This window comes from Lissotriton vulgaris, chromosome 3_1, assembly GCF_964263255.1.
Source record: "Lissotriton vulgaris chromosome 3_1, aLisVul1.2, whole genome shotgun sequence".
NCBI lineage: Eukaryota > Metazoa > Chordata > Amphibia > Caudata > Salamandridae > Lissotriton > Lissotriton vulgaris.
Window position 1 is genome coordinate 1,165,360,830 of NC_141689.1, and position 25,733 is coordinate 1,165,386,562.

A 25,733-nucleotide genomic window follows, 5' to 3' on the forward strand; every position below is an offset into this window, starting at 1 on the left:
GACGAGGCGATCTTCTATAGAACGATGTGGGTCCAATTGCTGGTATTATAATCCGGCAGTCGGACCGAGGGGCTGTTGGCGGATGGATCTCGACCGACAGTCTGTTGGTGATGATAGTGCCATCATAATTAGGCTCCAAGAGTCAAACAACCATCTGGAACTAGAAACCTGCCATGAGACATAAACATGATTAACTGCACCAGCCAAATACCACAAACACCCCAGGGCTATTCATGAAGTCATTTAGGATTATTGCAAGTCATAGCCCAGGATTTCATAAATACATATGCAATTCAAAAGTATGGGTGGAAAATATCAGATGGACCTATTTCTTATGCGGGGAAGGCTTTTTCACAAGTGTAGACAAACCCACACAAATAGGCCAATGTTTTTGATGTAAAGTTCACTACAAAGTTACAAGAGGTAAGCCTACATATGCTCAAAACTGCTTAATCTCCTGTATGGGCATGAAATAGTTGTTCTTATCATTCTATGGTGTCAATAGTATGACCTCCCATAAAATCATTGACCCTTACCCACTACCAGTAACTTGCTTATTTACTGGGTCTTCCCCAAGTGTGTCTCCCTTGGGAGATTTTAGCGATGTTGTAAGTAGTGTTATTTTTACCACAAGGTCTTATGTAGTCCTCATGGTTGTGTTGTGATACTACTGACAACACAGAAAATCCGCGTCAGAATTATGGAACATCTATGCAGCATCCGAATAGGGAACTGACTACAAAATCTGTGTCCCACTGTAAAGACTGTAAAGACACTGTTAATGATTACGTCATTGATGGGGATGTCACACTCTGGTGTGCAGGAGCTGGGCACTTTGAAGTAGTGAAACTACTAGTTAGACATGGAGCTAACATTTACTATACCACAGTCACAAACTCCACGCCTGTAAGAGCTGCATGCTTTGATGGTAGGATTGATATTGTCAAGTACCAGGTGAAGAGTAATGTCAACCTTAGCTTTGCCAATAAATGTGGCAACACTTGCAGCATACAATGGCCACACTGATGTGGCCTGTTATCTTCTGGAGCAGAATGTCAATCCAAACTGCAAAGCGTACTGTGATGTTACTGTCTTGCCCTTTGCTGCTGAAGCTGGCCACTTGGAAATTATCAGGGAGATGGTGTACTTCAAGGCAGGCATGGTCATACATGGGCGTGGCATGACACCCTTGAAGGTGACTGCAGAAAGCTGCAAGGCAAATGTGGTTGAGTTGCTACTGTCCCACATGGACTATGATACTCTCAGCAGGATCGATGCTCTGGAACTCTTGTGTGCTTTATTTGGAAATGATTGTGAAAGTTATAACACCATGAAAACCTACCAGTACCTGCACCTGCCTATGTTAGAACGGTATAGAGACCCCAGTAACATAATCCAGAAAGAAGTCTTTCCTCCCATGGAGGGCTATGGGAAGCAAGCTGCTTGTCGAACTCCTAAAGAACTAGATACCATAATACATGAGATTTGGATTAGAGTGAAGTAAATAATCACAGACCATCCTATCTGCATTTTAAACCCTGAGTTCTCAGTAAAATTATCCTTATCAACAGGGGGGATAAAAGAACAAACGTAAAGACCACATAGGGCCTGCATTCTTGTGGTAAAAGAAAAAAACAATTACCTCCAACACACTAAGATCTCTCAAGAGAGCCAATTGTTGACCAAGAAAATGGTAACAGTGATGACGGAACCAACGATGATCATCCCACAGAAACATTCTTTGGCGAGGGAGGCATTCTGTCTAAATCTGCTGTGCTCCCTCATCAACCCTAATGTAGGAGCTTCCATTTTCATGTGTGCCCAGCTATTTACATTAACATATCAAATGTATCCAGCTAAGTCTTGAAGTAAGCTCCACACCTCACATGGCCACTCTAAGGTAATTCATGAGAATCACATAGAAACCGATTATTTAAGAGAATAATGCTCCCAGGACAAAGCCCAACGGCTGTAATACATTCAAGTAAAACTAAAAATATAATATATATTTGTATATATATATATATATATATATATATATATATATATATATATATATATATATATATATATATATATATATATATATATATATATATATATTTATATATATATATATATATATATATGTATATATATATATATATATTCAATGAAAAAACCATTGGTTATAGAACATATATAGTTAGGAATTTGCATTTACAAAACCTTATTTTACTCGCATAAAACCATTGAAATTCCATATATAGTTAGATGCGCTAACTATATATCGCGCACCCGCAATCCACTGCTGATGATGTCACATATTACATCATTCATGACATGGTCAGTGACATCACTGATGACATCACTGATGACATCTCAAATGACATCACTGATGACATCACTGATGACAACACCCAGTGACTGTATGTTTCTGTAAAGTTAAAATATGTCTCACATATTGAAGAATGAGTGGATGTATAAATGTCTGGATGAAGGATTTAGTAGGTGCATGACTGATTGTATGAGGGAGGGATTAAATGTGTCTCACTGAGTGCATGGGTTAGTGATTAAACTGTATTAATTTGTGCATCATTATATCTGTTGTTCTGTAAACTGCTGCATGTGTTGATCAGTAGCTATATGAGTAACTATATGGGTTATTGATTGGTTGCCCGAGTATTTGTATGGGAGACTGAGTATGTGTGTGAGTGGCTGGGAGGTGTGTGACTCTGTGCATAGATGTGTGAACAGCTGATTCACTAGATGTATGGGTTCAAAACTGCATGTGGAAACAACTGTATGGGTGGTTGACTGTGTGCATGAGTGTATTGGTGAGTGAATGGATATCTCAGTGCTACATGTCAAAGTAAGTACATATGTAAAAGACAGTACATGTGAGAGTTGACATATATAAATAACTGTGCATAAGAGCCAGTGAATGTGTGAGTGGCTGTATGGATCATTGTGAACTTGTATCAGGGATTGTATAAGAGAGAAAATATGTGTTAGTTTATATTTGAATAAGTAAAGTTTGTATAACTGTATAGTTGAGGAAATGGAGGTGTGATTGATTGTTTGCATGACTGACTAGTTGTGTGAGTAACTCCATGGATGAGTGACAGTCTGTGAGTGTCTGTTTACACTGATTGTATCTAAGGTTATATTAGAGTCTGAAGAGGTTCATTGTATTATCACATGAATGATATCATGAGTGATGTCACCAGTGATGTCATTTGAGATGTCATCAGTGATGTCATCAGTGATGTCATTTGAGATGTCATCAGTGATGTCATCAGTGATGTCACTGACCATGTCATGAATGATGTAATATGTGACATCATCAGCAGTGGATTGCGGGTGCGCGATATATAGTTAGCGCATCTAACTATATATGGAATTTCAATGGTTTTATGCGAGTAAAATAAGGTTTTGTAAATGCAAATTCCTAACTATATATGTTCTATAACCAATGGTTTTTTCATTGAATTTTCAAGGTTTTGTAAATGCAAATTCCTAACTATATATGGACTATAACCTATGGTTTTTTCTGTGAATTTCAATGGTTTTTTAATAGCAAATATCAAAAGCTGTCAAATGTGAAGTACGTGATAGGTAAAAACGTTTTCGTGTTTATGCACGCTGATGTGCTTTGAACGCTGCCCCCCCCCTCCCTTCTTTTCTCTTAGTAGTACTCTCTCTTTGCAGAAAGTGAACGGTAGTTAACGCAGACCTTTACCCCCGTTGTAATCCGTCGTACCTGCTTGTCTCTCCATTTGATTGATTGTTATCCAAGCATTTACTGTTTTAGAATTGGTTCTCTTTGGATCATTCTCTATTTACAAACAAGCACAAAGTCGCAATACTCTGTTTAGTCTTTGCAGATAGTGAAAAATCGTGTAAAAAAATAAAAGTAATCGAGCAAAATCAGTAGACCACTAATTCGATCTCTTTTTGACCTCGGTAAAATACAAACATTAGGAACAACCCTTCATGAGAAATACGAAAATAGTGAGATGAACTGAGCTCCACACCATGAGGGCTGCAAGACAGCTCGACTCCGCCACCCACCCCGCCCAAAATAACGACAAACCCTATGCAAATATTATAAATATAGACAACACACCAGCAAAGAAACAGGGTAAAACATTTTATTAAATAACTATTTACATAACTATTTTATCCTTTTTATTGCCCGATCCGGCCAGCTCAATCGATCGAGCATGAAACTCATGCACTGATAGCAAGCATTGAGAGTTTGTAGAACGATGGCTTCAGATTTTCCACATACGGTGTAGTGGCGCGAACTGGGAGGGGGCGTTTGGATCCTGCCCCTTCCCCAAATAAGATTTTCATACGTGAATGTTCGTTCATGCTTTTTGTCCCTGAGTTGCTTCGATGTCACTGCCTTACAAAAATGGCATAAGTCCTGGATGTTGAGTGCCATACTTCAGAGTTCTAAGCAGCGCTTGTAACATTGTTTAAACCTTATTTGCACCTGCTGCAGCTTCACTATTCAAAGTAAGTGGGGTCCGTTTGTGGACCTGACTGCATTGGAAAACAATGTGATACGGTGCCTCCCTAAACCGCTTGACGGAGGCCCCCGAGGGGCGGTGAGATGGCGCGGACTGAGAGGGGGCGCTTGGCTCCTGCCCCCTCCCCAAGTCGTGTTGCCCTGGTGTGGCCTGAGATCGCCCCCGACATAGGCGGCCGGCTCCCGGGGTCCGGCGGAATTTTTTCCCTTTTGATGACTCTTCCGTTCTGGACCTTGTCCCACAATCCGTTTGACCTGAAGACACGCTGTAGTGGGGCGCCCCTTTACCGTTTAGGTTGCCATTCCGCCCGCTTTTGGTACTCTGTGCCTCTTCCGCCATTCAGCTGTTTACCGCCCGCTCTTGCGACTACAGCGTCTCGCTCACCATGTAGTTGAGTTGCTCCCGCTCTTAAAATTTAACCGAACTTTTTGGACTGCTGAAAGCGGTTGTATTCCGACCGCTGGTTGGTGGAGACATTTTGACTATATTCTGGACCTGCGTTCTCGCGTAATGCGTCATATGACGCGCCGCGTTAGCGCACCCGGAAGTGCTCCGGTGCGCAAGGCACAGCTTCCCGGAAACGATCCAGAGCGCACCGCGCAGCGCGTAACGTAAGCATAACAGGTCATGTGACTTGTTAATAAAACTTTTCATTGGTTCATTTTACTTTTGTTTTCCTAATGATGTAAGACTAGGTCATGTGACCTAAGAATAACACTTTTCATTGGATTAAAACATTTTTTTTCCCAAACGATGAAAGCCCCACCTTGTTTCTGGATGTTTCAGACTGAAGCTGGCGTCACCATGAGAGCACCACCATCTCGTAGCTCCGTCGTGGCCATTCCGCAAGCAATCATGGCAGCCGCTCCCCACCGGAAGCCTGCGGGAGTCGAGGACCCCCAAGACTTTTGTACAATCTTCAAGGCTGAGGGGACGCTTTCGAGAATGGAACCCAAGCCCTGGCAGACAAGCGTCCGAGTTCCAAGGTGTCCCAGGGCCATTTTACTGGACCAGGCCCAAATCCGAAGAGCCGGCCGCCATTTTAAGAGTCCTGTGGCAGCCGCCTATCGCTGCACCGCAAGAGTGGGAGCAACTCAACTACATGGTGAGCGAGACGCTGTAGCCGTAAAAGCGGGCGGTAAACAGCTGAATGGCGGAAAAGCCACAGTGTAGCAAAAGCGGGCGGAATGGCGACTGAAACGATAAAGGGGCGCCCCACTACAGCAGACAAGCCTCCGCCATGTGCTTCAAAACTGCATATGTATCTCGTGATATCAAGGTTGGGCAACCAGTACACAACAAGCAGTTACGAGTCCCATTTACACCGGCGCCATTTTGGGCGCGGCCGGGCAGGTCCAGGATCTACTGAAACATAACAAATGAGGCTGACGTCTCTGAAGCAGTTGACGAACAGCAGGACATAGCAAATAAACATGAACTCTCTAAAGCTGTTAACTCACTGCAGGACAAAACAAGTGAACCTGAAACCTCTGGAATAATTGTCGCTCAAAAGAACAACACACAAAACTCTGTGGAGCCTGAAGAAAAAAAAACAGAAGGGCACTGTAGTTTCAGACACACTTAACACTAATGACTAAACAAAGATATCGTCTGTTTATGAAGCAGTTATCATCTTGACAGAATTGACAAAGAAGTGTACAGACACCAATGCTATTAAGAAACACAAGGAAATCCTAACGCATCAGCATTCTCGGAAGAGGTTGACACAGATAACATCTTAAGGAACAAAGAAAGACCTGTTCACTCTTGACACCCCAGGTGCTGTGTATATTGCACTATAGTGCTGCATCGAGAAAACGGACAACCCTATTGATGTGGATTTTTCATTATTGATTATTGTAAAGAAATGGCGACTCCCCCCTTTAGCAGATTAGCTAAATGTTTGCGTAATTTAGGCATAAAAGTTATATTATTGTTGTTGTTGTTGTTATCGTTATAGTTCTGGTTAATTTCAAAAAATGGTTAAATATATTTACAGTTTTTGTTGCGTTCGTTATATTTAAATGTTAATAAAGTTTTAAAATCTAACTTTGTTGGAGTGCTATATATGTTTAAAAAATCGGGTGAATGGGGCCTTGAATCGGGTTATTGTCATGTGTGGGCTTTGCAAGTGTACTGCTACAAGATCGGACATTTCAAACTCAAATGCACGTTCTTTTTCTTACCTTTCCGAAGCATGGAGCGCAATAGCAGGCAGAGAAAGGGTGATGCACGTGTTGAACACTGCCTGGCCTGGCAAGTTGCTGGCAGTGCCCCCCCGCCCGCTCCTGAAAGAGGGCACACACACACCGCCGCCCCGAGTACTTCACAAATCTTTAAAAGACCATGCGCTTGTTCATGAGGCTTAAATGGTTTATCACCCCTTCTAGAACCCCTGCATCGACCCTCTGACGTTTCCTGGAAGAATTAGCACTGAAACGATAAAGGGGCGCCCCACTACAGCAGACGAGCCTCCGCCATGTGCTTCAAAACTGCATACGTATCTCGTGATATCAAGGTTGGGCAACCAGTACACAACAAGCAGTTACGAGTCCCATTTACACCGGCGCCATTTTGGGCGCGGCCGGGCAGGTCCAGGATCTAGTCAAACATAACAAATGAGGCTGACGTCTCTGAAGCACTTGACGCACAGCAGGACATAGCAAATAAACATGAAGTCTCTAAAGCTGTTAACTCACTACAGGACAAAACAAGTGAACCTGAAACCTCTGGAATAATTGACGCTCAGAAGAACAACACACAAAACTCTGTAGTGTCTGAGGAAAGTAAAACAAAAGGGCACTGTAGTTTCAAACACACTTAACACTAATGACTAAACAAAGATATCGTCTGTTTATGAAGCAGTTATGATGTTCACAGAATTGACAAAGAAGTGTGCAGACACCAATGCTATTAAGAAACACAAGGAAATCCCTAACGCATCAGCATTCTCGGAAGAGGTTGACACAGATAACATCTTAAGGAACAAAGAAAGACAAAATAAGGATGAGGAAGTTATCACTTTAGTTTTTTCATCAGCTAGCGACAGCAAGAAACATATTGTAATGGAGATTAGAGAGGCTACGGATGGATAAATAAATTATCAAAAGAAATAGCGACTCCCCCCCTTTAGCAAATTAGCTAAATCTTTGCGTAATTTGGACATTAAAGTTATATTATTGTTGTTGTTGTTGTTATGGTTATAGTTTCCTTTTAAGTATAATTCACCAATAGTTTTGTTTGTAGATGTTTTCCCATTAACAATCCCAGTTCCATCACCCGCCCAGGATATCACCACTGTTCCCCATGTCATAAAACCTTAGGATGTTCAATAACTGAAACAGCTAATATGGGTTTACTTACAGGGGACATCTTTTGTTCTGTTTTGTAAAGTAAAATTATTGTGAACGCAAGTATTATACATAGTAAGTGTTTAATATAGCATTTGTCAGTCATTGGTTAAGCAGCTAGGACCTGTTCACTCTTGACACCCCAGGTGCTGTGTATGTTGCACTATAGTGCTGCATCGGAATACGGACAACCCTATTGATGTTGATTTTTCATTATTGATTATTGTAAAGAAATGGCGACTCCTCCCTTTAGCAGATTAGCTAAATGTTTGCGTAATTTAGGCATAAAAGTTATATTATTGTTGTTGTTGTTGTTGTTATCGTTATAGTTCTAGTTCATTTCCATTCAGAGTGTCCTACACAGCACCACTGTAGGTAAACACTACTTTATGTAAAACCTGGGACATAGCACTCATTGAAACTATAGTTGGTCACCATGGGGTTTAAAGAAGGGATGGTTCTTCACCTGGGTGCCTTCCACAACTCAGCACGTTGTGCTGCCCTGGAACTATTCGCACAAAAGACAGCTTCTGACCATTGTTGTTTTTTTTAATCAAAAAATGTTTAAATATATTTACAGTTTTTGTTGCGTTCGTTATATTTAAAAGTTAATAAAGTTTTATAATCCAACTGTCTTGGAGTACTATATTTTTTTAAAAAATCGGGTGAATGGGGCCTTGAATCGGGTTATTGTCATGTGTGGGCTTTGCAAGTGTACTGCTACAGGATCGGACATTTCAAACTCAAATGCACGTTCTTTTTCTTACCTTTCCGAAGCATGGAGCGCAATAGCAGGCAGAGAAAGGGTGATGCACGTGTTGAACACTGCCTGGCCTGGCAAGTTGCTGGCAGTGCCCCCCCACCCGCTCTTGAAAGAGGGCACACACACACCGCCGCCCCGAGTACTTCACAAATCTTTAAAAGACCATGCGCTTGTTCATGAGGCTTAAATGGTTTATCACCCCTTCTAGAACCCCTGAATCGACCCTCTAACGTTTCCTGGAAGAATTAGCACGTAACACAATACCAAACCCTGTCAGCTGAAACCCCCGAGGAATCGTGGGGCATATTATCAAGGGGGTTTATTTCCGCTTTTTTGGCTTTAAAAGCCAAAAAAAGGAGATAAAATTATCTCCCTATTACCAAGCTGTTGCTAACACCAGTTAGTGACAGCTAAAAGGAGAAAGCGACCATCTTGGGCCCCGCTTTGCATGTCAGTGATATTTATCACTAATGACATGCAAAGTGGGCGTGCCAAGATGTTAGCGACTGGAAACAGTCCCTAACCATCGCTATCTCCTATTACCAACTTTTGGAGATATTTGCGCTAAGCGCGAATATCTCCAAAAGCTAACACCTGCCCTGAGCAGTTTTTAGCCATGTTATCCAATGGGAGGTGGATAACATGGCTAAGAGCATTTGCTGGATAATGCATGAATATCGCTGACTTTTCAGCGATATTCATGCATTGCAGCCGTTTTTTATCGCATTTGCGATAAACCTTGCTAATAGCAAGGTTTATCTGCGATAAAATTCGCCGATGTGCGGCGATAATTTTTGTCTCTAAACAAGTTGGAGATAAAAATTATCGCTAGTTGTTAGTAATATACCCCCGGGTTTTTCCTTGCAGGAATCGGGAAGCGGAAGACTAGCACTGAAATCAGTAGTCTCACGCCTGAATCGGGAGGATTGGTATGTCTGGATTGTCTACAGCTGGAGCCATAAACTACATCCGCAGGGCTAGGTGATAGCCTGGGTCCGGCCTGGACAATCGGACACAGAGGAAGAGGAGTGTCAGAGGGTGCGGTAGTGAATAGGGTGAAAGGGAGGTGTCGGGTGGGCACAGGGTGTGATTCTCAGGGAACAGCAGCGCAGATGGGGGGAAGTATATGGCCCATGCATGAGAGAGAGAGCGGGGGTGACCAGTGCGTGGAGGAGATGCTTGCGAGGGTAGGGAGCCGTGCTGAGAATCGACGGCGTGCAGAGAGTGGGTCTGGTCAAGGCATCTAAAATGGCTGCCGTGCACGACAAAATTGTGGCATTGGACAAAAAGGCAAGATGGCGCAGACAATGTTTATCAATAAGGATTCATTTATAACAAAATATTTACTCGCAGTGACAAAATGGTGGTCAACACTTCCTGATTTCCATCGAATCGAACGTTAACAGACGTCACGCAGCAAAAAAAAAAAAAAAAGCTCACGCACAACAGCTGGAAGACATGTATCAACATATTCAGAAAACATAAGGGGTCAGGATACGTCTCCCGCACCCCCTTATACCTAGTAATTTAATTAAAACGAAACACAAAATGGCGAATTCCCGTTTCGCTACCAGTTTGCGGCCCGGTTCGCGGCTCGGGAAGCGCTTCTACCGTGAAAAATATATATTTTTTTATTTTCCCCACGAGACCCTTTAATAACCCCAACATCATTCCTAGGGGGTCAAGAGAGGTATACCTTGCCCCCTTTCATTAAATTCCCCCTTCGTTTTTCACCTCTTCTTCTCTCTCGATCCTACCGAGAGATAAGATGGCGGCCGCTCCGGACTGTTTAGAATGTTGACAGACACCGGAGGGCCAATCAGCTTCGCATCGCAAAGTTCCGATACGCGAAAAGTTCGCTAACCGGATCGCTGCCCGGAGCGCTGTTACAGATATATATCTTGATTTAAACGTTAATTTCTCAAAATCCACTGAAGCACATATATTAAGACCTAGCAAAGGCACATCGGGCTAACAGTCCCTACAATTTTGTCAAGTTTCGTGGAAATCCATTCAGCCGTTCGAGCTAAAAGTGAGGCCAACCGCCCCATGGAAATTAACATGGGAAAAACGTGTTTTGGAACCCCCCTTTTTTCTCGGCCCCCCCTTGACAAACCCACCCCAAATTTTCAAGGGTTGCTCAGAAACGAAATGTGCCATTTTCCTGAAAATTTCAGCCGATTCCGTCCACAAACGCCAAAGTTATTAGACATAGAATTTTCAAAAGTTCCATAGAGAATTAATCCTAACTATATATACCTACTGGCGAGACGCCAGTAGGTAATATATATATATATATATATATATATATATATATATATATATATATATATATATATATATATATATATATATATATACATACAAACACACACACATACATATATCTGTAATTTTCATCAAAAGTACTCCATTTAAAAAGAAATCCAAATTCACTCCTATATCAGCGAGAGATGGACTTGATATTTTCAGTGACAATGTGATCAATGAGATTAAAAAACAGAATCACAAAACTTTAAACATTATGAGGAAATCAAACAACAAAAACACACAATACTACTCATCATAAATAAACAACAAAAATACAAAAATGTCGTCATTAGAAACTCTGACAAAGGAGGGAACGCGGTACTGTGGGCGCGAAAAGACTACATGGAGGAGGCCATGTCACAGTTGAACAACAGAACCTGTTATAGACTCAGCAACGCATTGGCATTAAGGGAGACATCAAATGATTTTTATGGAAAACTGGTGGCTTGGAAAAGTGCGGGACTTTTAACAATAGACGAATATTAGTTCATTAGAAAAGATCATCCAACTGTCCCCAGCATATATGTTATTCCAAAAATTCATAAAAATGCATCCAAGCCACCAGGCAGGCCAATAATATCAGCCAGATCAAGCGTACTAGAAAATTCTTTCAAATACATTGATTTTTCCCTTCAGGAATGGGCCCAATGATTAACCTCATATATAAGGGACACAAGTGATTTTATCTCCAAAGTGAAAGATTTTTAATGGAATAGTAATTACTATCTTTTAACTTTGGAAGTGGCCTCATTATATACTTGTATTAGCCACAAAGACGGACTGTAGAGTTTTTTCTGGGTAAAAACAAGGCAACATTGCCCCAACACAATGTTATGCTGTTGAACACTATCAGTATTTGTTTAAACAGCAACATATTCTTGTTTGATAAAACACACCATCAACAAATGCGAGGAGTCGCAATGGGAGCCAGCTTTTCCCCCCAGCTATGCTTGTTTGTTCATGGGCTGGTGGGAGGAGCTGGTTCTCATGGAAACACACAGACGATATATGAATGATCATGTCAAGTTGTTTTATAGATATATTGCTGATTTATTCATTGTGTAGAAGGGGACCCAAGAGGAAGCTCTGAATTTTTTTTCAGATATTAATGAAAATAGCATCAACCTTAAGTTTACCTCCACCATCAGCAACGCCAACATCAATTTCTTAGATGTAGAGATATACCCCAATAGAGACAAATTAGAAACCAAGGTATACAGAAAGGAAACCGCTGGCACTTAATTCAGAGCATTTCCTATGGGGAAATGCTGCGCCTTAATAGAATTTGCAGAAACCCTGCGGATTTAGCAAAAACCCAACAAGACAGTAAGAGGAGATTTTTATCTAGGGGGTACTCAAATAAGACCATACAAGAAGCCATTGACAAAACACAAAATCTAGTCAGAGATCAATTGATAATCCCCCAAAAAAACAGAATTGTGACTGACAAGACAAAACTAAAGTCAAATCAGTTATGACTAGTCATTACATATAGTGCTCAAAAAAGGTCAATAAAAAAAAATCATACAGAGAAATTGTCCGATTGTCAGAAATTACCGCATAATCGGTCTGGAGCTAACACCCAAACCTAAAATTATGTACAAAATAGCTCCTTCAATGTATAATAGCTTAGTCTCTAGCAACCCAGAGTCATCCAACACAACCAATTGGTTGGCCTTATCCAATGGATTCACAAAATGCAAGACATGCAAGGCATGCCAATATGACATAAACAAAAAGAGTTATGTCACTGCATTTTGTGATAAGGAGGTTAAAATCAATAAACCCCTCCATTGCAAAAAATAAAATGCAATCTATGTACGGCAGTGTACATGCCAAGTGAAGTACGTGGGCAGTACTAAGCTTCCTGTTAACAAGAGGATTTTGCAGCAAATCAGGACGATTAACAACTGCGACCCTACCTACCCTGTCGCCAGGCATTTACGCGAAGTTCATAACAACAATCTGAAAGATTTTTCGTATTATGTTTTAGATACCATACCTAAACTAAAAGAGGAGGAGGCAGGGACAACCAACTCAGAAAACTAGAGACACGTTACATTCTCAACATGGATAGCAAGTCATCAGGGGGATAAACAATACAGAGGACCTATATACATGCTTATAAATAGATCCCAACCATCCTAATCCACTGTGCGTTCTTTCCAGTTTTCTTTGCCTTTTCATATTTTAACAAAAACTCACAATTTTTTACATCTTTTTGAATGTTATTTTTATTCTATTTATAGTCCTAACTGATTTGTACCTTATAAATAGAATTTCAATATGGTGATTTAGTAATTTATATCTCGTTATTAGGTAGCACATAGCACGTTTTACCATAAAATCAGCATAGCATTGAGGGTAAGAATTTGCAGTTATAGGCAAATGTATATACATTAAACATTTATGCCAAAATATGTTGAAATACAAAAGGGATTGATCCCTATGATTTTTTATAGGAATATAATTGTATGATGTATTTTAAATTTGATAAGTACTCCTTAAAATGTATTTATATATTTAATGTTTCTCAAAAGTTCTATGATCATTTGTTTTTTAAATATATTCATGGGCTTTTAATCATATTTTAATCATCTGGAGAGACGCTGTCTGGATGCCCTGGTGGTGCATATTAAGGTTTATGCCATTCTCTGAGTCATCTACTGTAGACCACATACAAAAACGCACGACCTCCGCGAGAGGCACTGTCATTTTTAAGATACGCATGATGGGACATGGTGTGATTCTTTTGTGACCTGTTGAAGTGCAATGCTTGCAGACTACGGTTGGGCGTTTGGAGGTATCTAGCAGCGTGAATCCTTGGGCTGTCCGGGTTAACAGCTGTAAATGTATGTCTCCACTGTTCCTGTTGCCAATCAACTATCTGTTGAGCTAAAAGGCTATAATATCGAGAGGTGGGTTGAACTAGAGATTAGAACACCACCTCTGTGAGTGGAGTGGGCGGCACATAGTACTGCTTCTGAATTGAGCGCTAGAACGACCCTTATCATACTCTGGGGTGCCCACTGTCAACTTCATGGGTAAACCAGATAACCGGCAACCTAAACTCTCATTTGAATCGCAGAGACAGACGAAGGGAGCAACTGCCCATTCCGACACAGAACTAGAAGCGGACTCAACACCTGGTACCGTGATGGGGAGTGTTCTTCAGGAGATTCAAAAAACACTGCTGGATATTAACGGGAAGCTGGATACCCTCACTCAGCACATAGACAATATGTCGGCGAAGCTGGACAAGCAGGGGGAGTGCCTGGATGAAGCTGTGAATCACCTTGTGGCAGTGGAGGATGTAACGACTAGTAAATGTACTGGAATGGAGAGCACAGTTAAACTGCCAGGTTGCAAAATAGCGTAGTCTACTACAGGCCATTTAATGCACAAGCTGACATTCTTTAACACTTTTTGAATTTTAAAGGACACATGGTGCCGGTTTAGATTACTCTATTCTATAATTTGACTTTGTAATTGATGTTGTTCACCCGCCTCTGAACCACTATTTTAAACTTATATAATTTGCGTGCATTTCATAGACCATCTACTATGCATGTTGTTACCCTCTAGTCTGTGAAACATTTTGTAATCTCTAGTGTGCCCTCCTCCACCCTACCAGCCTACTGCTTGATTGCTATTTACGTCTCGATATTCTCACCATTCAATCATGCGCCCATCTAACCCCTTCTGGAACTCTAATCTTGCGTTACGGACCCAACTCCCAGCGTCCCATCTGCCGCCTGTGTCCCTGGTGCCTTGTGGTTGCACTTAATCCCCCCCTGAGCAAGCCGATTCAACACCATCCTCCAGGTAGCCATTTCCTTTTCCACCTCCTTTGATCTCTCCTTGCGTCCTCCAATGAGTCTGATCTTGGACGATGCCCCGTGGGAAGAAAGGAATAATGTTTGTACTTACCTGCTGATTGAACGGATGTGGATACCTACTGCGGAGCCCGAACAACCTTGGCGGATGCCCGATGGAGCTGTCCTATGCAGCTATAGAGGAGTCTGGCTTCTCGGCCGTCACCTACCCAGTCGGACATTTGACATTGTTTTCCGGGTCTCCCCATTTGGTCTCCTTACCGCCCCCTCCTCTCTTATTCTCTTGATGCTAACTGATGTATCTATGTATCCTGTAACTCCCTCTTTCAATGGATGTGAATACCTACAGCGGAGCCTGAACAACCTTCGCCGATGCCATGTGGAGCTGTCCTACCCAGCCTGACATCTGACATTGTTTTACTCGTCTCCCCGTTCGGTCCCCTTCCCTCCCCCTCCTCCCTCCGCTACGATTGTTTGGATTCTAACTGATGTATCTATGTATCCTGTAACTCACTGATTCAACTGATACCTACTGCGGAGCCTGAGCAACCTTGGCCGATGCCCGGTTGAGCTGTCCTATGCAGCTATAGAGGAGTCTGGCCCCTTGGCCGTCACCTACCCAGCCGGTCATCTGGCATTGTCTTCCTCATCTCCCCGTTTGTTTCTCCTTCCCTCCCCCACCTCCCCCATCTCCTCCCTCTGTTTCTTTGATTCAAACTGTAGTAACTTTGTAACCGGTAACTCGTTGATCCAACTGATATAACTATATAACCTGTAACTCACTGATCATCATGTAAAGCGCTCTGATACCTCCGGGTCTAGCCAGCGCTATATAAACTTTGCAAATAAATAAATAAAATTAAAAAAAATAAACACATTTTTTATATCGTTACTTGCATTTTTTTCTAAAAATGAGATGAATGATATATTTATTTTCTTCTCTAACACACAGCACAATGAGCCTATGTAAACAATTAATGTTTCCTCTATGTCTATGTAACATTACCAGTCACTTACCAGGTTGTAGCCCTTTAAATAGTCTATCGACACACAACAGCGTTGTCATGTGATCAAGGTCCTTTCCTGACTGAAACGCGTAATGGCTTACATTAAAACAACACTTTAGACATGGAATAGATGGTCCGCGTCTGCTTTGCATGAGAGATCTTGTGTGAAGCAAGGAGCAGCATTTTGGATATACATATACATATACATATATATATCCAACACCATCCTTCCGAAAAAAGATCAGAGGCCACAAGGGGATTTCAGTGCAGGAAACCCTTTATTCCAAACATCCCAGCAGCGGCAGATGCATTTCGGCACACTCGCCTTCGTCAGTGCCCTGTGCTGTAATGATCCCAACCCAATGGTGCTCCTCCTGTGTAAAATACTTGCTGGCTGGCTGGCGACTGCGTCCCCTCCCCCTAATGCCGTCGTCACACCACCAGGAGTCCATATTCTGTCCAGTGAACTCCAATTCCCAGCAGGCACTGTCCCGGCGCTGCAGAGCTGGTGGTGTGGGGGAGTGGGAAACTGTAGATTAGTGCCAGCTTCAGGTGAGTTGGGTCGGTCCTAGATCAATGGAAAGGCGGGAACCTCCCTGAATCCCCTATAATCGCAGCAGCCAGTCCCTTCAGGTAAGTTCGTACATATATATATGCAAAAGATAAACTTCACGCGCCACCTCCAATCGTCCAGATCGGCGAAGCAAAGGAGAGACGGACCACAGGATCTGGCTTCAATAGATTTTAATGTGCAGGTGAGGCAACAACAGCACGACACGTTTCGGACCTGTGGGCCCTTGGTCACATGTAAAGTTGTTGCTATTTTTTTTCTTTTTATAAATGCTTGTGAAAAACACCACGCACACTAAATGCATTAGTCACAACAATCACCTGATCATAGACATAGAAGATAGATTATGGCAAAACTGTCCTTCGATCGGCAAAAAAATCATTTTCCATAATAACAGAACAAAAGTTGTTTAAACAGAAAATTAGGGAATAAGAAATTGAACTGGATCAATATGCAATATTTCATATAACAGCAAAATTGCTGGATGGAGAGGTACCAACATAACAGTAAACAAAATGAAGAAACTATTAGAGATCCCGCTGTACAGGATGTCGTAGTCTTCCGGGATAAAGCCCTATTGGTTTCCATTCTTCCTGTAATACATCATAAGACAATTTCTTGCAAAAAGCTGACAACAAATCTAACGTATAGGGCAAAGAAACTAATATGAAGTGACAGAAGCAAAAAACGAGATTTAAATAGGACAAATAGAGATCCTGTTAAAATAGCAGGTAACAACTTAGGTAATTTTGCAAACATAGCTATCCCAATCTGTGCAAAGATTATAGTGGTGAAAGTGCCACATGACTAATGCGAATGAGTTATTAAAACACTATTCATAAATATGTAATAACAATAAAAAATTGGTATTAGCCAAAAATTCATTGCTAAAATCACATAAAATATTACAAATGTTAAAACATCCCATCACATCATGTATCATATGTAGTGAGCACCTAGTAAAACAAGTGAGCAATATAAGAGGTCTTAAATATTAAATAAATACAAAATGAAATGAAGCATTTATAGAGGCAACAAGGAACCTGACTACCTCTATACAGATTACATATGTATTAGAGAAAAAGAAACAATGCACCAATCAAGCAGACAACAAGAGAATAATACCAAGGATGATAGGCAACAGGGAACCTGACTACCTATAATCATATATCTCTCGGTCTGCAAAGCAGAAATGGAACATGGACATCAGATTTAAGTGGTGCATCAGGTTTTAGGGAGAAGGGCAAAGTAGCTACACCAACTCTAAAGGTGAGTATACATATCTTCAGAATTGTTCAGCCCATTGGGTCATCTACTATCAAACTGCAAGATCATAGTAGTCTCAAGCTGCATGAGTAGTTGTTCTCTGTTACCCCCTCAGCGCAGTTTAAGGACGGCACACATAACATAGTAAGAAAGACAGTTTAGGTCGTTCTTATGTTTGGTATTGAAGTGCCGTGCCACCGGGTAGGCGGGGTCACTGTGTAGAATCGCTCTCAGATGTTGTAAGATCCTGATGTGCACCTGTAGTTTGGTCCTGCCTATGTAGTTTAGGCCACAGGTGCACGTCAAGACATGCACAGCAAAGTCTGTCTTGCAAGTGTAGCAGCCAGAGATAGGGAACATGTGCTTCCTAAAGGATATATATATTCTCAGGTTTAGGTGGAAAGCAGCTCCTGTTAGAACACTCTCGACACCAACAACACTCTAGATCTGCTCACCTCAAATGTCTGTTTTTCTATCAAAGTCTTTAAGCATAGGATTAGAAAAGTGCTTTCCACGCCTAGATAAAAAAGGACAAAGTCTTTTGCCATTTCTACAGCAAAGCCTTTAAGCATAGGACCAGCACAGTGCTGTCCTTGCCGAGCTGTAAAATGACAAAAGCAATTTATCATTCCAGGCCCAGTATTACAGCTTTGAATTGGTAAAATACCGACCCAAGCCAACCTGAAATGAGTAAAAGCAACCCCTGACACAGTGTTTGGCTCTAATTAGAGCTCTTCAGAGAGGTATAGCTTTGTCCGGACACAAGGAAGCACCCAGTATAAGTCAAAACAAAACCCTTTCAGGCATAGAGTGATGCATAAATTGTGCAAAAAAGAAGGAGAGAACTTTGGGCAGTTCTCAAGTTTAGGTGGAAAGCAGCTCCTGTTAGAGCACTCTCAACACCAGCAACACTCTAGATCTCATCACCTCAAATGTCTGTTTTTCTATCAAAGTCTTTCAGCATAGGATTAGCAAAGTGCTTTCCACGCCGAGAAAGAAAAGGACAAAGTCTTTTGCCATTTCTACAGCAAAGTATTTAAGCATAGGACTAGCACAGTGCTGTCCTTGCCGAGCTGTAAAATGACAAAAGCTATATATCATTCCAGGCACAGTATTACAGCTTTGAATTGGTAAAATACCAACCCAAGCCAACCTGAAAGGAGTAAAAGCAACCCCTGACACAGTGTTTTGCTCTAATGAGAGCTCTTCAGAGAGTTATAGGTTTGTCCAGACACAAGGGAGCACCCAGTATAAGTCAAAACGAAACCCTTTCAGGCATAGAGTGATGCATAAATTGTGCAAAAAAGAAGGAGAGAACTCTGGTCAGTTCTCAAGTTTATGTGGAAAGCAGCTCCTGTTAGAGCACTCTCAACACCAGCGACACTCAAGATCTGCTCACCTCAAATGTCTGTTCACCTCAAATGTCTGTTTTTCTATCAAAGTCTTTAAGCAGAGTATTAGCAAAGTGCTATCCATGCCGAGATAGAAAAGGACAAAGTATTTTTCCATTTCTACAGCAAAGCCTTTAAGCATAGGACTAGCACAGTGCTGTCCTTACCGAGCTGTAAAATGACAAAAGCCATTTATCACTCCAGGCACAGCATTACATCTTTGAATTGGTAAAATACCAACCCAGGCCAGCCTGAAATGAGTAAAAGCAACCCCTGACACAGTGTTTTGCTCTAATTAGAGCTCTTTAGAGAGGTATACCTTTGTCCAGACACAAGGGAGCACCCAGTATTAGTCAAAACGAAATCTTTTCTGGCATAGAGTGACGCATAAATTATGCAAAAAAGAAGGAGAGAACTCTGGGCAGTTCTCAAGTTTAGGTGGAAAGCAGCTCCTGTTAGAGCACTCTCAACACCAGCAACACTCTAGATCTGCTCACCTCAAATGTCGGTTTTTCTATCAAAGACTTTAAACATATGATTATCAAAGTGCTATCCACGCCGACATAGAAAAGGACGAAGTCTTTTGCCATTTCTACAGCAAAGTCTTTAAGCATAGGGCTAGCACAGTGCTGTCCTTGCAGAGCTGTAAAATGACAAAAGCCTTTTATCACTCCAGGCACTGTATTACAGCTTTGAATTGGTAAAATACCAACCCAAGCCAACCTCAAATGAGTAAAAGTAACCCCTGACACAGTGTTTCGCTCTAATTAGAGATCTTCAGAGAGGTATAGCTTTGTCCAGACACAAGGGAGCACCCAGTATAATTCAAAACGAAACCCTTTCAGGAATAGAGTGATGCATAAATTATGCAAAAAAGAAGGAGAGAACTCTGGGCAGTTTTGAAGTTTAGGTGGAAAGCAGCTCCTGTTAGAGCACTCTCAACACCAGCGACACTCAAGATCTGCTCACCTCAAATGTCTGTTTTTTTTATCAAGAGCTCCAGGGTTCGGGATAACCAAAGTGGTTTAAATCCCTCTAAAAACCCCGCCATCCACCCTCACCGACAGGTCACTGACGACCGGGACAGCGGAGAAGAAATGAAACTGTGTTTCAACTTACCCCGGTAAACACGAGCCTGGCACGACTTCCCCTCGACGAACCCATTGCTCTGGGAACTGTGACCTGAACTACACCGCCAGCTTGCCCCATCCAAGGCTTCGGAGGAAGTAGGACACCGGGACGTGGACTCGCTCTGCATCATCCCAGAGCTGCTGGATGCTCCCCCTGACGACATTGCCCAAGGGATCTTCTTGCCGCACACCAACTCATCGAGGCGCATTTAAAGTCGGGGGACAGAGGTGAGATTCTGGCCCCTCTGCCTGCATCACACCCGTTGGGCTTGCATCGCCCACGAGTGGTCAGTGTCGCTGCCTGCATCGCCTCCAGGTTATCGGTGCTGTTCCTTGCCCGCGTAGTCCCCAGGCTGCCAGTGCCCCCATTTACTGCGCTGTACCTGCCCCTAAAAATCTGCACTGTTTACTGGATCAGTAAACAAGGTGTGGAGACGGCGTGATCTTACACCGGACCTGAGCGTCTTTTGGAGAGCTATATCTCGCCCCCACGAACCACGCTGCTCCGGGTGCCCAGAAACATCGAAGGAGGTGAGGACTGCGGAGGGTCGGAGCACGAGAGCTGGAGCTGGGTATTTAACCGCTGCCATCGCGCCCGAGACTCGAGGGAGTGAAATCGCTCTGCTGTGGCTGTGGTGCGGAGCGAAGCAGAGCATCATGTGACAACAATCCCCCAATCAATTGTTAATATTAATCAGTGCACCGCTGCAAATGCATCCGGGACTCCAGTGAGTGTGATCACTCTGCCGGGGCTGCGTAGCGGAGCATCATGGGACAACTATTTCCCAAGCATTGTTAATATTAATCTGCACTAGAGTTGTTCCAACTCTGGTGATAACCGTGACCCCCCCCAAGTGGCCACCTCGACCCCCATGATGCGGCGAGTGGATTATCAGGAAAGGTGAAAAGTTAGGAGAAGCACTTTCACAATCTCCCAGTATTTACCGGACATATAAATAAACGAATGAAACTTGGCCCAGCCTTGCCTGACCTTATAATGGCGGCCGCCTCAGACCCCTTAAAAGAATATTAAGGGCATCACAAAGGGATTCGGCTCTATGAGCCACACAGTAGGATTATTCTGCTGGTTTGTTCACCCCCAACTATCCTGCTCACGCCCCCTTCCTGATCTCGCTACCCATACTTCAGATGCTCTCTTCTACGCTTCTTCTCAACTTTACCCCCTTCTATATCAAATATCATTCCCATTCCTAAACAATCACAATTGTATTTTTAGTGTGCTTTTTTGTTTGCCACCCCCCAACCACACCCCCATCTACCTTGCATTTCATTTCGTTTTACACTGTACAAAATGTTGTGTTAAATATCATTTTTGTGTGTATTTACCCTGGAGTACGTTATCTATTTATGCAACCAGCACCTTATTTCATCTGTTGTTTTATTCTCTTTAATTCCTCTCTCTCACCCCCAACCTTATTCACATTGTTTTTCTCATTTAATCTCAATCTCAGAACGTTCCTTTTGATATTTTATATCATTGTGGTGTAATTTGCTTGATTTTGTTGTCCCCCTCTATGATGTTCCTTTGTTTTTTTCACCCCATTTTCTATCCTTGCTATTTGCTTTTGGCCAAATGTAACTCTAATGCGATATCTATGCTGCATGCACCGTATTTTGCTGGTGTTTTATTCCTTTAGCTGATTCTCATCCTTCCCATTATTAATTTACTTCACATCTTTCTCATTCTTAGCATTAATCCTTGATTGTACAGTTAGACGTGTTCTATTATTGTTGTTTATTTTATACAACTATGCTGTCTAGTGCTGTTTACTTAATTTGATTTTGCTGTCCCCCCATTGGAGGTACTTTTATTTTGTTCTGTATCCCTTCCATAGCTCCGCCTTTCTATATTCCTGGCATGATTAGTCTTTTGATTTACTCTGCTTATTTCTTCTCTCTCTCCATACTCCCCTAATCATGCCTCCCCTCTCTCTTTCCACCCCTACCCCAGTATCACCTATCTCGAAACTTGGCCCCAACTCTTGGTTTATCCTCTACCCCTCCCATCTCTCCAAGCATGGTAAGAAAAACTTCAAACATTAAGGCCCTCAATCTCCACCCAAAAACCTTATTTGCCGATTCCATAATCACCAACAACATCTTCTTTTCCAAGCACCCTTCAAAATGGAAAAGCCTATTTCTTTGACACCTCCCTATCTCTACCTCTCGCAGTATTCCCTACAGTCTGAAACTCTCCACCACTCCCTCTTCCTCCTTTCCTGGTGAAATTGATATCTCCATCTTCAAATCTTGAAACATTCTCATCTAAGCGTCTGAAAACCACCTCTACATCTTTGAACTCCACTTTAGTGCCTTATCCCAATCCCTTGCTCAGTCCCTGAACCCCCTCTCCTACCCCATCATCTCCTAGCTCCCTCACCTCCCCCCTTGTCTTCTTCCAACCTAACTCTTCTCTCTGATCTACCTACAACCCCAGCCAACGCTGACATCTACACTCAACCCCCATTGACTACTCAAACTCTCTATACCGTTACTAGGTCTGACACCCTACACCCTCATCCCCACTTCCCCTCCTCACTGATTCGCCCTCTCTTTCTCTCAGCCATGATGCACTCTCACAACCGCAGCTGTCCTCCCTAGCTGACTGTTTTATTACCAGCACTAACTCCCCTCACCAACGTTCCCCTCTATCTCCTCTCATTGTCTCCCCCACCTCCTCCTCTACTCATGATGTTCTCTCCCAATCACCACAACCCATCCCTTCTCTTAACATTATAACCTGTAATGACACCCCTGTCTCCCAATCACCTAGTTTTTTTGCCTCTCTCCTAGCCACCTCCACCAATGATTCTCACACCCCCTCCTCTCACTCCCACCACCCACTGTCCCATCCCCACCCTCTTCAATCCTTGCCTCTAACCATTACATCCCAGCTCCCTCATCTCTTTATCCCCCAACACCTCCCTCTCTCCGCGTATCCCCTCATCCCTTCTTCTTCTTCCTCTCCTGCCCCTACATCCTCCCCACACCTCCCTGCCCACTGCCCCCCCAATTAGGATCTACTCCACCCACTTCTCTTAAGCTCCACCCACTTCTCTTAAGCCTCCAAACATGTACGAGACTCCTGTTACCTGCATGCTTACTCCTGCCCCCCTTATAACCCCACAGTCTTTAAGCTCTGCCGAACACTCCACTCCTTGTGATCTCCCCTGGAACAAACCCCCTCTATCCACTTCTAACAACTTTTCCTCGTCTCCTCCAGCCTCTCTCACTGATCCCCCTATACCCCTTCTTCTCAATAATTCACTTCCGTCCATTCACCTCTCTCCTTCTAACTCCCATAATACCCTACTCTTTGATGCACCTTATCCACTTTTCCCTTGTTTAATCACCCCCATACCCCCAACAACCCTCACATCTCCACCGCTGACAATTCCCTCTCACGCTCCCATGTCCTCTCCTGCAACCCTCAATATACCTGCCACACAACTAAGCATGGGTGAATTTTGTGAATCTGGCGTTCGCGAATTTTGCGAATTTGCGAACTCGCAATCCGCAAAATCCGCGAATTCTCGCGAATTTGCGGATTTTTTTTTTTGTGTTCGCAAGAATTTCTGCCAGTTCGCAAGTATTTCTGACAGTTCGCGAGGGTTTTGTAACAGTTCGCAATCGCGAACTTACATGTCGGCTCGCAACGGTCACGATTATGTTGTTTCTACGTCTGGTTCATCATCATAGGTTCCCAGCACCCTCTGTTTCACCCCTGCCACCCTCTGTTTTACCCATGCCACCCTCTGGTACATCAATGCCTTATGCCACCCTCTGGTTCATCATCACTGTAGATTATGGGGGGAAAAAGCAAGCACACCTGCCTGCTTCAACTGACATGAATTAATTTGGGGTTGATTTATTAATGTGTCACTGTTTTAAAATTCCAGTCTGGCACCTGCATCTTTATCTGTAATTTGCTTTCTGTTGCAGTGCAATTTTTTTTTCCAGGACCTTTGTGGCCTACTTGTAGCTAATCTATGAGCCTGCTGGGAGGGTCAGAGCAGGGTCATACAATTGTTGCAACTAGCAACTGAACAATTGTTGCAACTAGCAACTGAACTTTGGAGGGGCCCTTGTCAGGAAGCACTACAGGGAACGGTTACTAATGATGAGTTTGAACTTTTGAACCTGCTTTCACTTTTGTAAAACTCGTTTTTCTGCAGAGCAGCATTACAGCAACTTTAATGCCCCACCAAGCTTATATGAGAAAGTTGATTTCTAATCCAAAAGTTATCCAAAGAAAATCAAAAGGCCTCAAATCTAAAAAAGTGCAGGCAAATGTCAACCTGAGGAGTTATTCTGATAAAAATAATCATTTTCAGAAGGTCTATGCTGCTTGCTAGTAGATTTCTTGTGCGGAATTGCAATTTTTGTAATTTTGCGAGTGCGAGATTGTTGCTGCCCGCCGCACCTACATGTTCGCAATTGCGAACTTACACCGCAAAGAAAAAAAATCCGCTGCATGCGAATTTGCGGATTTTGCGGGAAATTCGCGAATCTCGCGGATTGCGAGTTTACCGAAAATCCGCAAAATCCGCGAGCGTAACGGATTTTCCGCCCATGCTTATACACAACCCTATACTGTCCCTCCTCCTCATTTACGAAACCTTCTCCCTAATCCTAATGCCCCAACCACCCCTTCCTTCTCTGTCCCCCCTCCCCAATACGAATCCTCCCACCCACCAGAAGTCCCCTCTTCTCCTCCCCAGGTTACCCCCTTCCCCTCCCCAATCCCCCCTCTTCAATAACTACTACTCTGCACACCTCCCAAAAACGTTTGGTACACTCCACTCCTCACTCCTTACACTATCACTTCTTAATGTTGAACTTCTCCTTTCGTCCCTTGTTTTAGAAAGCTCCTCCCTCAGATCTGATGTCTCACTCCTTGCTAAGGCTCATTCTTCTGATCACACACACACATCGGTCCCTTCACTAAACAGCCTATCATCGCACTTTAACACCCATTTCACCTCCCCCATCAACAGCTCCACTAATATTGGTAACATTGATTACTCTCAACATGGCCTATCCCTCCCTACAAACTTCCTGATCCCACCCAAACCCGCTGAACCTTCCAATCCCCCCCACTTACACGGCAACTACAATCTCCACTCCTCAACAAGCTCTATGCCCAATATCCTTGGGGCTTAACTATTCTCCAAACTCCCCTGTCTCTCCCCCTCCCTTTTCGTCCCCTTGCCCCCTCTCCCGCAGTCTAATATCCCAGTTCTCTCGGGAAAAAGCAGACTCCCCCTTTACCCGACATCCCCTAGACCCCCTCAACAACTAACATCTATCCTCCCTGGTTCCCCCACCCAATTCTCTGATTCTTCACCCCTCTACTACATGTTAATTAACTGCTGATCTGCATCTTCCCATGCAACAGATATTTTGGAAACCATTCCCAATGAAAACATCGACATTGCATTCCTAACCGAAACCTGGCTCAACCCCCACTCCACTCCTATCCTGGACTTACTCATTCCTCCTGGATACTCCATCATTAGGAAAGATAGAATTGAGCAAATAGGTGGTGGCCTTGCCCAAATCTTTAAAGGT